Raw genomic sequence first — 13,729 nt, forward strand, 5'->3', positions numbered from 1 at the left:
TCATTTTAACTAAATCAGATGAAGGGGTGGTGATCAATGCTTGATGCCCAAACCCCAAAATGCATCATCTGTTTACCAATAAAAGTCTTTTTGTTTGGTCCATCCAGCTCCAGCTGTTGTTGTCGAGGGAGTGTGCACCCACCGGGTTTTTGTATCTGTAGAAAGTTCTAGAGTCTACAAGTATTGCTGTACCAAACGCTGGACCCTCAGAGTGGATGTCCAGGCGGTAATGCTTGATGAAGCTCGAGGAAACAGCATTACAAATATCCAGGATAGATATGTGTGCGCCCATGAAATTGCTGTGGAACGTGTACAATGTGCTCTAGGTGTAGTTGGTAAAGAGAGATTTGCTAATTGGTATGCCTCCAGAATAGTAGATTTAAACCACCTGGGCAATGTGTCTTTAGAGGATTTCATCCCCTTCCTAGTGCCTGAAAAGAGTACAAATACAGTTTCCTGTTTTCTTTTCATGGCTCGTTCACATCTGCGCCCGGTCTCCGTTCTGCAGGTTTCCGTTTCCTGCACATAACAGAGGCAAGAGACGGAAACCTGCAGGACTCTTTCAAGCCCATTCATTTGAATGGGTTTGAAAGCTGTGCGGCACTGAGCGTTTTATGCTCTCCGCCGCAAAACCGTTTTTTTTAATCCGGACACAGAGTCGAACGTGCAGTACTCTGTGTCCGGTTTAAAAAAAACTGTTTCGTGGCGGAGAGCATAAAACGCTCACGGCCGGACCCGGTGTGTGGTTTCCATCTTCTTGCATTCAGAAGACGGAAACCACAGAATGGAGACCCAAACGCAGGTGTGAACCTAGCGTAACTTTGAATGGTATTCATCTTTTATTCTAATTCTAGCATTTCATCAAGCTTGTATTTTTGGAATTCCATGTGTCCTAATGTCAGTCTTTTGATGCTTAGTGATTTTATGGTAGTTCTCTGGTCAGTGTTTATTTGTAAATACATAGCCCTGCCTGCCCATGTGTCACAGTTTATTGATTAATTGGTTAACAACCTAAATTAGTCTTGTTTTGAAACTCATCTTCCCTATAAAAGTAGACACAGCTTACTGGAAGCATTTCCAATGCCGGGGGACATTTATAAAGCAGATGTACATATTAACCTAAGTGCAGAGTAAACAAAGTGGTGAGCAGCACGGTGGCTTATGCTAGGTTCATACTAGCGCCCGGAGTCCGTTCTCAGCTTTCTGCATGTAGAAGACGGAAAGCTGTCAGATCGGGTCCGGCCGTGAGCACCGGTGAGCGTTTTATGCTCTCCGCCACAAAACCGTTTATTCTTAAAATTGGACACAGAGTACTGCATGTCCGACTCTGTGTCCGATTTAAAAAAAAAAAAAGGTTTTGCAGCGGAGAGCATAAAACACTCACCGTCGCTCACGGCCGGACATCTTTCAAACCCATTCAAATGAATGGGTATGAAAGAGTCCTGCAGGTTTCCGTCTCCTGCTCAGTTTTGTGTAGGAAACGGAAACCTGCATGAACGGAGACCGGGCGCAAATGTGATCGAGCCCTTAGTGGTTAGCAATGCAGCCCTGCAGTGCTGGAGTCTTTGGTTTGACTCTAACCAAGGACAACATCTGCAAAGAGTTTGTATGTTGCGTGGGTTTCCTACAGGTACTCCAATTTCCTCCCACAATCCAAAGACATACTGATAGGGAAATGTAGTTTGTGAGCCTTATATGGGACAGTGACTAACTATGTCTGTAAAAGCGCTGCAGAACATGTTTGCTGTTATACAAGTAAGCAAAAATAAACTTGTACAGGGCATGAGACAAGCCAGCAATGAAAGAACTAACTGTCTTATCAATTTTTCTCATGCAGAGCTCCCCTCTTTCTCACACTATCCACTTTATTTCTTTTCCCATGTACACTTTTCACTCTCTTAAACTACCCCAATCCCTATACTTCTTTTAGCATTGAAATTAAACAGAAGAGCCCGCATAAGTTTCTGAACCACTTTCTATCTCTATTTTTCTCCTACTACATGCTGGGGACATCTCTCCAAACCCTGGTCCTCATCTTTTCACTAACTTTTTCTGTTCCAGCACATATAGATGTCCCACTAGCCTCATCAATATTCACCTTATTCCCTCTCCTTATCTTTTTCCTGCCCCTTTAAACAGCTCTCTCTGGAACGCCCACTAAGTGTGTAACAAACTAGAATACATATAAATGACTTATTCCATAGTAAATCTCACAACCTGCTAGTCCTTAATGAATCGTGGATCCAGCAGTATGGTACGTCTTTCCCTGCTGCTCTGTCTCATAGTGGCCTACATTTCTCTCATACTTCTAGGCCTGACAACAGGCAGGGTGGAGGTGTAGGCATACTTCTATCACAACAGTGCACTTTTCAGGACATTCCCCCAGTACCCTCACTCACCTTCCCCTAATTTGAGATCCTACATCATCAGACTTTTCCACTCACTCTCCTAACGTGCAGCCGTGATCTACTGTCCACCTGGTGCACCTTACCTAGTTCTGGATCTCTTGGCTTCTTAACTTCCCTTCTTTTTATCCTGTGAAATTCCTATCTTCATCATGGGTCACTTTAATTTCTAAATTTACTAACTCTTCTCTGATCATAACCTTCTATCTCTTACCATCAGTACGTTCTCTCCTTCACAGGACACACCTATTCATCATATATATAAGAACTTACGTGCTATTAACATCCAGCACCTCTCAGACAATCTACAGTCCTCACTGTCTCCCATCTCTTCACTCTCTTGGCCCAATCTGGTCACCAGTCACAATAATGAAACTCTTAAAGAGATCCTATCATTAAAAAGCAATTTTTTGTGGCTAACATGTAGGAACAGCCTTAAGAAAGGCTATTCTTCTCCTCCTACCTTTAGATGTCTTCTCTGCCCCACCGTTCGGTATAGTTTTCATCGGTATGCAAATGAGTTTTCTCGCAGCACTGGGGGCGGGCCCCAGCATTCAAACAGTACTGGGGGTGTCCCCAATGCTACAAGAGAACTCTCCAGCGCCACCTCCATCTTCTTCAGTACCGGCCTCTTCACGCGTCTTCTTCCGGCGCTGGGGGTCAAACTTCTAGGCCTCGGGCAGAGCCGATTGTGCATGCCCACAGGCCACAAGAAAATGGCTGCTTACTTACTGTGATGAGGCGGCACCCACCTCCACTCAAAAATTTTGACGCAGAAGGCAACAGCCCTGACACACGCCATAGACACTCTAGGTGTCCTGAACATCTGGAGAAAATCGTGTACACCTGCTGACTTCCTCCACTTCCAGTTGTTGCTCAAAACCTAAATGTCTGCCCTTGACCTTGCCAAACAAGCCTATTTCACTGCTCTCATCTCTTTTCTCTCCAATAACCCTAACAGACTCTTTTGAAACTTTTCACTCCTTACTGACTAAAATGTTTAACCTCTTTCTCTCTTTGGGAATCTTTCTCTCCTCTTTCAAAAATAATGTAATAACCCCTCTACTGAAGAAGTCCTCTCTTTTGAGCTGTCCTGTGCTACCAACTATTGACCTGTCTCTAACCTCCACTTCATCTCCAAAATCTTGGAACACTTGGAACTATTCTCGTTTAATTTGCTATCTTGCCAATTACTCTCTTCTTAACCCCTTACAATTTGGCCTCCGCACTCTGCAATCTACTGAAATGGCCCTCACAAAAGTCTCCAAAGATCTCCTGACAGCTAAATCTAATGGTGACTATTTTCTTCTTATTCTACTGAATCGCTCAGCACCATTTGACCCTGTTGATCACCAACACCTCATCACTATGCTCTACTCTCTCGGCCTCTAGGACACCACACTCCCCTGCTTCTTCTCTTATTTCTCAGACCGCACTTTCAGTGTATCATTTACGGGTTCTGTCTCTTCCCTTCTCCCACTTGCTGTTGGGGTTCTCTCAGGGCTCGGTCCTAGGCTCCCTGCTCTTCTTTCTATACAACCCCTATTGGACAAACCATCACCACATTTGGCTTCCGGTACCATCTTTATACTAACGACACCCAACTATATACCATCCCATGACAGCACCCTTGAACCAATACAGAACACCAGTGACCGTCTCTCTGCTGTCTTAAATATCATGTCTTTCCTTTATCTGAAACTGAATCTCTCAAAGACTAAACTACTGCCGTTTCCAGTATCTAACAGACCTAACCTTGATATCTCCATTTCAGTCTCCAGCCTTACCATAACTCCTAGACAGTATGCCTGTTGCCTTGGGGCTATGTTCCTTCACCTCCATAGTCAATCACTCACATGCTCATGACATCTCCACCTCAAAAACATTTCCAGAATCCACCCATTCCTTACCACAGATACATTAAACACCCTTATTATTGCCCTGAGTCACTCTCGCCTTGACTACTGTAACTTCCTTCTAATTGATCTTCCCATCACTAAACTCTCCCCTCTACAATCTATTCTGAATGCAGCGGACAGGCTCATCTATCAGTCTAGATGCTATAGCGATGCCTCCAGTTTGTGTCATTCACTACATTGACTGCCTTTACAATAAAGAATACAATATAAACTTATCACCCTCATCCACAAGGCTCTCCATAATGCTGCGCCTCTTTACATTTCCTCCCACATCTCTGTCTATTGCCCAACCCGTGCTCTCCATTCACTCATTGACCTAAGACTAACATCCTCTATTATCAGAACCTCCATTCCCGTATACAAGACTTCTCCCGAGCTGCACCACTCCTCTGGTATGCTCTACCCCAGACAATCAGAGTACTCCCAATTTCTACAGTTTCAAGCGCAAACTAAAGACGTCTTTTTAGACAGGCTTATCACAATTCCTAATGTAAACTTTTCCGCAGTTAGAATTCCTATAACAAACTCTCCTCTGTTCACGCTCCCACTTTACCCCATAGGATATGATGTATCAGACTGTAACTTTATTTCAACCTTCTGCACATTAAAGGGATTCTATCATTAAAATAACAATTTTAAACGAATAGCATGTAGGAATAGCCTTTATAAAGGCTATTCATCTCACCTTTATCTTGAAAGTCCGCACCGCTGATTTTTCTTCTTTATGCTAACTGCGCTCAGATAGCACAGGGTGCATGCCCCTTAGGCTTAGACAACTCAGGGGGTGTGCCCTCTGTGCTATGAGTGCAGAATTCCAGTGCTGCTTTTCCTCTGCTCCGTAAGGCATTCTCCTCCTCTTCACTCCTCTTGTTACAGAAGACTACCACAAAATGGCTGGCGAAACAGCTGACTGCGCATGTGCGTCGGCCGTTTTGCAGTGGTCTCATGTAAGAAGAAGAGGAGAATGCCTGATGGAGCAGAAGAAAGGCAGCGATGGAATGTTGCACTCATAGCACAGAGGGTATGCCCCCTGTGCTGTCTGAACACACAGACGTTGAACGGACCTTCAAGATAAAGGTAAGAGATGAATAGCCTATATAAAGGCTATTCCTATGTGCTATTAGTTTAAAACCGTTATTTTAACTCCTTCACACATTGGCATGTACGTGGGAGAATGTGGTTAGTTACCGCATCCCCATGTGCATGTACGTGATGGAGATCAGGCGGGCTCAGAAGCAGAGCCCGTGCGATCACCATGGGAGCCTGACTGTTTCTGACAGCTAGGCTCCCACTGCAACAGCGGGGACAGTGATAACACCGATCCCCATTGTTTAACCCTTAAGATGTCGTGGTCAATAGATACCGCGGCATCTTAGAGGTTTGTCAGAGACACAGAATGCCACAGGGGGCGTGAGTTAACTGTATTTGCTCCTTAACCCCACATCACACCCCTTGGATGCCGCGGTCAAAAATGGTATAGCATCAAAAGGGTTCATATCCCTTGATAAACTCAATAAGGGTGCAGTTTCCAAAATGGGGTCACTTTTTGGGGGGTTTTCATTGTATTGGTACTTTAGGGTCTCTGCAAATGGGACATGGCACCTGAAAACTATTCCAGCAAAATCCACCCTCGAAAAACCAAAAGGCACTCTCCATTCTAAGCCCCATCATGTACCCTTACAGCAGTTTACGACCACATATGGGGCATTTCTGTGTTCAGGAGAAATTGTGTGACAAACTTTAGGGAAGTTTTCTTCCTTTATCTTCTTATGAAAATGAAAAATTTGGGGCTAAATTGAAGTTTTATTGAGGTTTTATTATTTTATTGAAGTTTTATAATTTTATTTTATGTGAGAGTCAAAATGCTCACTATACCTCTTGATTTGTTCTATGAAGGGTGTAATTTCCAAAACAGCATCACTTTTGGGTGGTTTCCATTGTACTGATCATTTAGGGGGTCTGCAAATGCGACATGGCACCTGAAAATTATTCCAGAAAAATCTGCCCTCCAAAATCCAAATAGCGCTCTTTTTTGCATTCCAAGCCCTGCATGTACCTATACAGCAGATTACGATCGCATGTGGGGTATTTCCACATTCATGAGCAATTGTTTAACAAAGTGTGGGGGGCTTTTTCTCCTTGTGATAACCTCTTGTGAAAATGAAAACTTTGGGGATAAAGTGACGTTTTAGTAATTTTTTACCTACACATCCCAAGGACAGTAAAATCTGTGAAACGACTATAGAGTCAAAATGCTGACTATACCCCTTGATTAATTCTGTGAGGGGTGTATTTTCCAAAATGGGGTTACTTTTGCGGGATTCCCATTGTATTGGTACTCTAAGGGTTATGCAAATGAGACATGGCACCTGAAAACTATTCCAGCAAAGTCTGCTTTTCAAACACCCAGTGTCACTCCTTCCCTTCCATGTGTTGCCATGTGCCAAAACATCATTTTACACCCACATATGGGGTATTTCTGTGCTTGGGAGAAATTACATAACCAAATTGCATGACAAACTGTGAGATGCATTTTCTCTTTTAACCCTTTGTAAATGTGTTAATGTTAGAGCTAAATGAACGTATTAGTAAAAAAAAAAACAACTTAAATGTCTAAATTTCACCTCCATATTGTTTTAATTCCTGTAAAATGCTTAAAGGGTTATCAAACTTCTCAAATGCTGTTTTGAATTATTCAAGGGTTGCCGTTTTAAAAATGGGGTGATTTATGGGGGTTTCTAATATGAAGGCCTTTATAATCCTCTTCCGAACTGAAGTGTTCCCTAAAAAAATGAGTTTGGGAAATTTTCTTAGACTTGTAAGCTTTAGGTAAGTTCACATGGAGTTCTTTGGTCAGGATTTTGAGGCCGTATCCGCCAAAAAAACAGACACCAAAAAGACAGCTCCAAAAAAGAAGCGAGATGCTCATTCTTCAGGCTGTTTTGCCTCGCGATTTGGCCTGAAAACACTCCCTCCTCCCGACTAGGCCCATTCATTGGGCCTAATCTGGAGTGGAGTGTGCGGCTGGATGCCAGTGCAGTGCACCGGCTTTCAGTCACGGCTATTTATTTATAAATAAATACAAAAATATTGATCGCTGTTTACTACTAGCATGAAGTATAATGTGTCATGTAAAAACATTCTCAAAATCACTTGTCTAAGGGTACACAGAGAATTTTGGTCAGGATTTTGAGGCCCTATCCGCCTCAAAATCCTAACCAAAAAAAGAAAGCTCCCAATTAAATCAATGGGAGTCGCTCGGGTCTTTATTCCGGGAGCCGATTTGTTCCGGATGCTGGTGCAGTGCACCGGTTTTCAGTTGCAGCTGCCCAGAACAAACTCACATGGAATTGGCAAAAATCTACGTGGAATTGGCAAATGTGAATGTACCCAAAGTTATAGCGTCTTAGGGTAAGTTCAGACGGAGTTTTTTGGTCTGGAACCTGAGATGGAGGACCAAAAGTCGTGTAGCCGCGACTGAAAGCCGGTGCACTGCACTGGCATCCAGCCGCGCACTCTGCTCCGGATTAGGCCTAATAAATGGGACTAGTCCAGAGAAGGCAGCACCGCACCACTAATGAGGCGAGCCGTGGCAACCACCTCGGGCGGCCCTCCAGAGGGGGGTGGCAGCCCGGGCGATTTTTTTTTTTTTTTTTCAACTTTTTTTTTTTAACCTATATTAACGCCGGAGAGTGGCCACTCTTAACACAACTCGAGCGGCCCCTCTCCTACGCTGACCTCTGCGTCTCAGCACAGGCAGCGTCATTATGCTGATACGCAGACGTCTTACTGTGCCGGCGAGATCGGTAAGTATAAGAACTTTGTTTGTTTTATAATAGGCCACTACCTGCTGGAATATTCCCATGAAAATCCATTCACTTCTATAACATGCTGCTTATAGCAGTGGGTAATAGAACTGATGTAATGACAAGCCTGGGAAGCACTCAATAGGCTCCTGGCTGTCATGGCAACCATTCTTCATCCTTAGATATTGTTCCGGAGGGTGGCAATAGGTTAAAGATGGTTGGGCCCATGGCGCCTGCACACTTTAGATTCCGCAGTCACGTTTAACTGCGGAATCTAAAGTGTTAACAGATGCGATCAGTTTCGGCACCAATCGCAGCTGTTAGTGGCAGGTGCTGGCTGTTTCATACAGGAGATGAACCCTCTCCATACATCTCCACACAATGATGACACAACACAAATAATTTTTGGCCAGTTTAACAATCATTTATATTAAGGCTAATTAACCTATCAATATGTTTTTATAGTGTGGGAGGAAACCCATGCAAACACGAGGAGAACATACAAACTCCTTGCAGACGATGTCATTGGTCGGATGTGAATCCAGGACCCCGGTACTGCAAGACTTTTCTCAGCTTTTTATTCCAGTTTACTTCCATGTCTACAGGGAGCTAAAGAAGACAGAAAGATAAAAGATATAGAAATAACAAAGATAACTTTTATGTCTATGATTCTATGGCATGTAGAGAAGGAGCACTATCGCAGGTCCTTCCTCCCAACCGCTGTCAGGCTGTATAATCTACATCAGGTCAAGTGAAGAGCACTCTGCACAATGAACTAAATGATCCTGAAGTCTTTTTTCTTTAGCCGCTATGATTCCTAGTATTTTCTTCTATCTGCTAATCTGAGTTTATGTGTGTCTCCTTCTGTTATCCTGTATCCGTATTATCATGCTGCTGTAACAAACTGAGATTTTCCCATGGTGGGACTATTAAAGGATTATTTTATCTTAATAATAGATCCTAAGTAAGACTGTGGAAATGTTAAGAGTATAGGGAGAAATGCAATGTGAAATAAGCCTTAGAGCAGGGGTGGGCAATTAATTTTCCCATGGGGCCGCATAAGAAATTGAAACTATGCTAGAGGGCCGAACCACGGCAAATTTAGCTCAACCCACTTCTACGTTGACTCCGCCCATTCTCAATCATCTTTCCATGTGCCCCCATAAAGTATAATCCTCCTACAGTCACCTGTACACTATATGTCCCCACATTATAATGTTCCCTTCCAACTGCCCCACAGTATTAAGCCCCTCTCCTAGTGCCCCAGTTTAAACTGGTCGAAACTAGAGGGGACATGAAGCTGGGACAGCTGGAGGGGGACATTAAACAGTGGGGGTAGTTGGAGGGGGGCAATAAATTGACAGCTGGAGCGGTACATGAAACTGGGGGCAACTAGAGGGGGACATTAAAATCGGGAAGCTGGAAGCAGACATTAAACCGTAGGGGTAGCTGGAGGGTGACATTAAACTGGGGGCAACTAGAGGCAGACAGGTCCCCCTCCAGCTTCCTCCATGGTTTACTTCCCCCTCCAGTTGTCCCCAGTTTAAGGGACACAGACAGACAGACACATATAGACACACACACACTCTCCACCCTGCATCTCACCTTACATCTCTCAGTACCTTATAACACACACGTCTCCATCTTCTGCCGGCACTAAGACACGCCCCCCTCAGACAAGCTGAGCGGGCTGGTCTGAATCAGTCAGAGGGCCGGATATGGCCCGGGAGCCGTGCTTTGCCCAGGTCTGCCTTAGAGGGTACCTGACAATTCATTCAGTTTAAAAAATGGCTTGTGCAACAATTTAACAGAAAAGATTCTTTTGCTTGTGACAATTTACAGAATGCAGGCAAAGCACTCCACTAGTCTTTGGTAACTTCCAGTTCACACTGAACCACTACATTCTGTTATGCCTTGATAGATGGGTGTTGTAATACCTGCACAAACAGGTATAAGTAATTAAAACCTGACTTGGTGTAATCACTTATGCTTACTCCATGACTAAGCTCAGAATTAGGCCTACCCCATACGTTAATCCATTGACGTAACTAGAACAGCAGGGAACCCATGGCAAACTCCGACGCCGAACACATCCACTGACCTACCCCCCCCCCCCCCACCCGCATTCCTGTGCGCTCTATTATGCTCCACAGTGGCCCCAGTACACAGTATTATTCCCCATAGTGGCCTCAGCACACAGTATTATGTCCCATAGTGGCCCCAGTACACAGTATTATTCCCCATAGTGGCCTCAGAACACAGTATTATTCCCCATAGTGGCCCCTGCACACAGTATTATTCCCCATAGTGGCCCCTGCACACAGTATTATGTCCCATAGTGGCCCCAGTACACAGTATTATTCCCCATAGTGGCCTCAGTACACAGTATTATTCCCCATAGTAGCTCCTGCACAAAGTATTATGACCCACAGTGGCCCCTGGACACAGTATTATTCCCCATAGGGGCCCCTTCACACATTATTATGCCACACTGTGGACACCCATGAACATGGAGACTGAGAGTGGGTACCAACATTAAAAAACACTGTCACTTACCTATTCCCGGCTCTGCTGCAGTCCTCAGTGGTGTCAGCCATCTTCAATGACGTCCGGACGTCACATGACCCAGGACGCAGGCCCCGGTAATGTGACATCAGGGACTCACACAACTAGGCCCGAAGCCTTACCGGAGAGTTAAGTAACACTGTTTTTTATGTTCCCTTACCTCTCTCGGGCCTCCGATCATTATACTCGGGGGTCTGAAAAGACCCCCAAGTATAACAATAGTGTTTGTGGGAGCCGTGGCGTCACTTAAAGATCCTGTCCCCTGCCAGGATCGGTAAGTGAATAGGGCTCGTTATCAGCTGGAGTAACTCCAGCCGGTAACGGCCTATTAAGAAAAAAAAATGGTAGCGACTGTCGCTGGGCACTAAGGCAATAAGGCAGCTGCTACCGCTGCTAACCCGGTAGTTACGCCACTGCGTTAATCTTACTCAGGATATGCATTCTACATAACATACAGTGCATTTCACATTATAATCATCTACTTGGTCCCCTAACAAGTACACTCAAAACTTTAATGATGTGACTGTTCATGGTATACATATATCTGTTTAATTTAGGTAGGCACTTTAGCACAGGGTGTTTACCCAACGTTATTACAAGCCAAATTTCAAAGAAATTGAGTTGCTGTGCGAAATGTAAAGAAAACAAGAATGCAATGAGTTGGGAACAAATATCATAAGTTGAAAGTTAGACATTTTGACATTTTATTTGAAAAAAAAAAAAATAATTTAAAATTGATGGCAGCAACAAAACTCAAAAAAATATAGGGCATGGGATAGGGCCATGTCTACTATTATGTAGCATTCCCTTTTTTAACTGTAAAAAGTCTGTAAACATCTGGGAAGTAAGGAGACCAAATGCTGGAGTTTTAGGAGAGGAATGTTGTCCTAATTCTGTCTGATGTCAGATTCCAACTGTTCCAATAGTTTGGGATATTCTTTGCCAGATTTTTTGTTTCATAATGCGCTAGATGTTTTCTATTGTTGAAAGATGTGGAGTGCTGGCATGTCAGTTCAGCACCCAGATTCTTCTTCTGCAAAGCCATGATGCTGTGATGGATGCAGAATGTGGTTTAGTACTATCTTGCTGAAATCATGTAAGGTCTACCATGAAAGAAAAAGTTTTCTATATTGGCGCATATATTATTCTAAAACCTTTATATGCCACTCAGCATTGTGCTTTTACCTATAGGTAAACTGCCCATGCTATAGGCATTAATGCAAACCCCATCAGAGGTGCAGGCTATTGAATTGTGCACAGAAAACAAGCTAGATGGCCCCTACCATATCGAGTCTGCAGGACACAGAATCTGCAGTTTCTGTAAAGAAATTCAAATTTGGATTTATCTGACCACATAACAGTTTTCCCAGAGACCCTAGGCCCAGAGACCACATAGCGGCGTATCTGGATTGTGTTAATATACAGTATGTCTTCATCTTTGCACAATATAACTTTAAATTGTATTTGTGGATTGCACAGAAAACTGTGTTCACAGATAATGGTTTCTGGAAGTTTTCCTGATCCCATGTAGTGATACTATATAATGGTAGACATGGCCGTGTCCCAACCTTTTTGAGATGCGTTTCTGCCATCAATTTCTTAATTAATTGTTTTCAATTTCTGATTAGAGATGGACGAAACGCTTTGTCACAAAGCAGGTTCAGCTTGAATATTCTAAATTGTTCAGTTTTAAACAAAACCACATAAACGTCTTGGATGAACAAAAATGGCCACCATCACATGTTGGACAAAAGCAGCAACTGACATCGTCGGACAACCCTTTAGCCCAGTGGCGTAACTAGGAATGGCGGGGCCCCGTGGCGAACTTTTGACATGGGGCCCCCCCGACACTGAAGATCTCGACCGAGTCCCTCCTACGCATTCCTGCGCGCTCTATTATGTCCCATAGTGTCCCCTGCACACAGTATTATACCCAATAGTGGCCCCTGCACACAGTATTATGTCCCATAGTGGCCCCTGCACACAGTATTATGTCCCTTAGTGGCCCCTACAGGACTAAATACTGTCACCGCTGACCGCTATACCAGGACAAATTGTGGATAAAAAAAAATCTGGTCCTGTGCATTACAATTTAGTAACTCCATGTGCCTCATATTAATAACAGTTAACCCTATCATGTCCCTCACATTAAGCCTTGTGTACCTCACATAAGAGATACTGATATGTGAGAGACATGGAGGTAATAATAAAGTATCTTCATTATTATTACCCCCATATGTCTCACATATCAGTAACTCTTATGGTGAGGCACACAGGGGTTAATGTAAGGGAGATGATGGGGTTAACTGCTATTACTATAAGGCACATGGAGTTACTAAAACACAAGTAATCCCCCCAAATGCCTGATAGTAATAAGTATAGTAACCCCAATACGTACCTGTGTAGCTTCAGTTTCATTTTCCTAGAGCAGCTTCTTCCTCTTCTCTTCTGTGCTGGACGGCAGGGATAAGCCCCGCCTCCTCCTCTCATTGGTGGGCAGAGGACAGCAGAGAAAGGGAGGGGGTAGAGAGGGGGAGCGTCCTGAAGCGCTGACAGGAGCCAGAGCTGCAGCTCCTGTGTCTCAGCCGTTGTTGCAGCTTCGGGGCCCCCTGTTGGTGGAAAGTATTCCACCAACAGGGGGCCCCGATCATTATACTCGGGGGTCCGAAAAGACCTCCGAGCATAATGATAGCAGCAGTAGCAGCTGTCACCGGGCCCCTAATGTCCCGGGCCCTGTGGCAGCTGCTACCGCTGCTATGGTGGTAGTTACGCCACTGCTTTAGCCAATAGACAGAGGTGGGCAGACACCCTACATTAGTGATAGAAATCATAGATAGTAGTGAGGAAAGCAAATCTGTGTTGCTGCATAGAGTTTTTAAACATGCCTTTTACTGGCATTCATTTTTACAGCTTCTAATAGTGAAAAATGTTTTGCTAAGAATTTTTTTGGCCAGTTAAATTTTTTTTTAATTGCATACATACAAACTGATGTTAAAACAGAAATACACTTATTCTGCCTGCACAAATCTAAAAA

The sequence above is a fragment of the Leptodactylus fuscus genome, chromosome 4 (genome assembly GCF_031893055.1).
Source record: "Leptodactylus fuscus isolate aLepFus1 chromosome 4, aLepFus1.hap2, whole genome shotgun sequence".
NCBI classification, from domain to species: domain Eukaryota; kingdom Metazoa; phylum Chordata; class Amphibia; order Anura; family Leptodactylidae; genus Leptodactylus; species Leptodactylus fuscus.